Raw genomic sequence first — 4354 nt, 5'->3', positions numbered from 1 at the left:
TCCTTGCCACTTGGCTTTGACTCTGGACTCTGGTGGTCTTCTTTGGGGAACAAATGGTCTGGGCATAACACTAAAACATTAAACATACAATTTAAGAGTGTGGGTCACTGACTTACAACAAGAGTTGAATGCATAGTTTTGAGCTTCCCTCTCCTGTGGAAGTAGCTTGCTCTCGGTAGAAGACTAGCTTTCCTCTGCTTAAATATCTGTGATAAGCTCATCTGGAGACAAATGCCTTAAAAGGAGTTACTCATTCTGCTCTAAATCTACCACAACCACCCCGTGTTGCCACTAGACTCATGATTATTGCCAAATCTCAGCACGTTCCAGTAGGACAGGGACCCACCATGACCCAGGAAGAAATAGTTTATACGCCAAAAGAATTGCCACACTTTTCTAATGTGTATCTTCAGAGACCTAGGGAACATGTGTGGAAGTACATCCTAAAGATGTTCAAACAAGAATAATGGAATAGAACACTAGAGCAGGCTAAATTCATTCACATGAGCGCACTTACTAGAGAGCTTTCCTGTCACAATATGGAAGAGAGACTCCAAAGGCTTAGGGAGATAGGCATGTGGGACTGGATTTACCATGTGCAACCTGCACACCAACCTTCCGGCATGTTCCAGGAAAAGAACCAGGAGACAACTTCCTGCACTAAGGCACCTGCAGACTGGAAAAGCTCTGTGGGTGTCTCTTTTGCAGGTTGAGGTGAAAAAACCCTCAACCCTGGTCTGGAGGGCCTGGAACTCCAGCTCACGCCCACCACAGTGTGAGTGATGAGGAAAGCACAAGGCAACTGGATCCAGTGGCAAATCTGCCATTTTGTGGGGCTTATGATCTTGTCTTTTCTTCTTTGAGAAAAGAGGCTTCTGGAAAGCTGTACCTGGTGCCTGTGTGTTCATGATGCTACCGTACTGATAAACTCAGACCTTCCTAGGTGGGCATGTAAGGCCTGCTTATCCCCCAGCTAGGGTGACCAAACCTCCTGGTTTGCCAGGGCATGGGAGTTTCTGCACTAAACTATGAAAATCCCGGGCAGACCAGCACCCCCAGAATCCGGCAGTCCAGCCACCACTCAGCTGCTGCATTGTTTGGGAGGGAGGACAGCAAAATAGTACGGTGATTTGCTGAAATTTTCTCTCTACTATTTTGAATCTGTTAAACAAACTACAGAGACTTTTGGCTCCACTTCAGGATAGAATCAGGTATGTTAATGTAAGTGTAATTTTTTTGTAAAGCATACATACTTTCGAGTCTACGTATTATTTGGCCATTAGTGTAGATTCCAATTAGAAGATGGTGGAACATTTACCATAAGCTCAATAGATGGAAAGTTCATTGAGGCAGCCTCGTGGCCCAGAACTACGTAAGGTCTGTGATACATTTTCTTTGTAAACAAACCTGAGTTAAAAATAACTTTATGGCACCTCTGCTTCTCAAAGTGGTTCATGCCTATAATCCCAGCACTTTGAGAAGCAGAGGCAGTGGATCACTTGAGCCCAGGAATTCAAGACCAACCTGGGTACCCCAAGGAGGTAAAATAGAGTAACAGTTAAGAGTGGAGCCTGCGACTCCTGACCACCTATGGTCAAATCCCTGCTCTGCGTCTTCCTTAGGAGTGGTGGCTTTATAATTGTCGACTTGGCTAGACTTGGCTAGACTGAACTACATGTCCCAGAATTCTCCTGCCTGCATGGCTCTGGTTAGGGTGGACCACCAGAGACATTCTTCAATCAAGGCCCTCTGCATCTGTAAAGTTATTAAGTCTGAAAACTGGGTAAAAGGCTGTGACTTTCCACTATAATGATGCAAGCTACATTTTTGACTACCCATCCATTTTGTTCCTAGGAACACTATGATCAGTTACCACCACAGGTCTTTGTGAGCTAAGGCAACTGGTTAGCAATACGTTCCTGCTGCCCTGTATTGTAAATATGCCCACGCTTCTTGTCTTTGGTGGTTAAACGCAGTCACTCTGACTCTGCCTCTCTGGATTCTCTGGGATTCCATTTCTTTGTAAATAAACCTGAGTTAAAAATAACTTTATGGCTGGGTGTGGCGGTTCATGTGGTGGCGCATGCCTGTGAGTCATTCCTCATTCACAGTAGGGACAATTTGCATTTATGGAAAGCAAACTGGAGGGGTGGCCTGAGCCCACACTGCCCATGGTAATGACTCCTTGCAATGCGAATAACCAAGGTGAGGCAGGTTGGGCAGGTTTTATCCTCCCCACAAAGGCAAGCCTTTGTTCCACAGCCGGCACCTGGCAGAGTGGGAGAGATGGCAGAACCAGAGCTTCTCATTTCCCTCCATCAGGCTAGAGTAGGTCAGTGGGATCATGGACCGAAAGAAGACATTGAATGGGCTGGTCTGTCACTCAGAAATGGGGTCCTGGAGCTGGAGTGGCATGGGTTGGGTGGGGAGAGTAGGTGGTATGACCCCCCTAACCAGACAACTAGAACCAACCTCCCCCTTAGCTGCCCACCCCCAGTGAGTTCTGCCTCAGCTTCCTGCGAAAGCCCTTGTAGGATGCCCTCTAGGGCAAGACTTCTGGAGGGGGTGGCCCTGCCCTGAGCCATCCTCACCTGAGGGCAGAGCAGTTCATGGATGCAAAGGGCATCTTGCTGACCGCGCCCATCTGCTGCTTCTGCCACACCTCTACCAGCAGCATTGTCCCTGGCTGACCACTGGCAGGGCATGTAACCCATTGCCACATTCTTCTTCAGGTTGGGCAAGGGACAGCCACTGGTCACAGTACCAGTCATGGACCCTCAATGCTCAGGTGGGACTGTGTGCCTGCATCAGGGCCCCCTCACACATCAACCCCACAAGCCTCCACTGCACTTCCCCTTCAGCTGGGGACCAGTGACCTTGGCTCCAGGGAAGTCAAGAGCAGCTCGGTGGCACTTCCCCAATGTCCAACTGAGGCTGCCCTCCACAGGGGTAGTGTGTTCACCAGTGTCACTCCCATACAGCCAGAGGCCCGCCTCCAGGCACAAGCTGCCAGCACTGCCAGCTTCGCCTCTGGGTTTTTCAGAAAAGCTGATGCCGGGTGAACTGCCCCCACTGCTGGCACCAAGATGTCCATGCCATTCTCTCCTGTGCAGCCATAGTGGGTAAGGTGGCGGCCAGACATGTCAAACACCTCCATCACAGCACTAGTCATGAAGGCAGTTTCCTCAGGTCAGCTGCCGCGCCGGCCTATAGCACCTGAGCCACAGGGGGCCCTTGCAGGGCTAGCAGGGCAGTATCTACCACCTCCAGGCCTACATCTCTGCCCTGCCTCTGAGGTTCTCTGACCTTGACCTGCATGAAGGCCAAGTCTTTTTCCCAGCAGCCAGTGTTGGACATCACATATAGATGCCCCTCAGAAGTGCTGGTCACAATCAAGTCATCGGTAAACAGCAACAGTGTCCTCTGGTTTGGCCTTAGCTTGGCAATGTCTCCAACCACTAGACTCTGCGTCAGCTTCACCGGGTCGCCACCATGTATCTTGGTCTGTGCACAACTAAGTGGATGACACAAGACAGGAGGGAATGCCTGCAGGAGAAAACCCCGATGGGCCACTGTGCTCACAGCCCACTGCATTGTCCCCTTTGATGGGTGCAGATGGTGCACAGAGGCCACCACTCTGCCACACACGCTGGGAGATGTAGTTCTTAGCATATTTAAACACCAGCAAAAACTACAGTTATTAAAGGGAACAGGTAAGTATATAGATAAACTTAATGCACAGGAAGTGAGGAACTCTCTTTTAGACTTTCTTTCGAACACTGCCCATGGAGTGCCTTTTTCTTTAAAAAAAAATTATTGCTCTCTCTTTTTTTTTTTTTAAATTATACTTGAAGTTCTAGGGTACATGTGCACAATGTGCAGGTTTGTTACATAGGTATACATGTGCCATGTTGATTTACTGCACCCATTAACTGGTCATTTACATTAGGTATTTCTCCTAATGCTATCCCTCCCCCAGGCACCCAATCCATGACAGGCCCCGGTGTGTGATGTTCCCCACCCTGTGTCCAAGTGTTCTCATTGTTCAGTTCCCACCTATGAGTGAGAACATGCAGTGTTTGGTTTTCCGTCCTTGTGATAGTTTGCTCAGAATGATGGTTTCCAGCTTTATCCATGTCCCCACAAAGGACACGAACTCATCCTTTTTTATGGCTGCATAGTATTCCATGGTATATATGTGCCACATTTTCTTAATCCAGTCTATTGTTGATGGACATTTGGGTTGGTTCCAAGTCTTTGCTATTGTGAATAGTGCTGCAATAAACACATGTGTACAACGTGTCTTTATATTAGCATGATTTATAATCCTTTGGGTATATACCCAGTAACAGGA

At 48.3% G+C, this 4354-nt stretch overlaps 1 pseudogene; it reads right to left on the bottom strand.

The window, feature by feature from the left end:
• Positions 1 to 2587: 2587 nt before the first annotated feature.
• Positions 2588 to 3594, bottom strand: LOC105496889 (aminomethyltransferase, mitochondrial pseudogene; annotated as a pseudogene).
• Between the last annotated feature and the right edge of the window lie 760 nt (positions 3595 to 4354).

Source organism: Macaca nemestrina, chromosome 3, assembly GCF_043159975.1.
Source record: "Macaca nemestrina isolate mMacNem1 chromosome 3, mMacNem.hap1, whole genome shotgun sequence".
In the NCBI taxonomy this organism is placed as follows: Eukaryota; Metazoa; Chordata; class Mammalia; order Primates; family Cercopithecidae; genus Macaca; species Macaca nemestrina.
The sequence above is the reverse complement of the archived record's forward strand: the minus strand, read 5'-3'. Positions and strand labels throughout refer to the sequence as shown.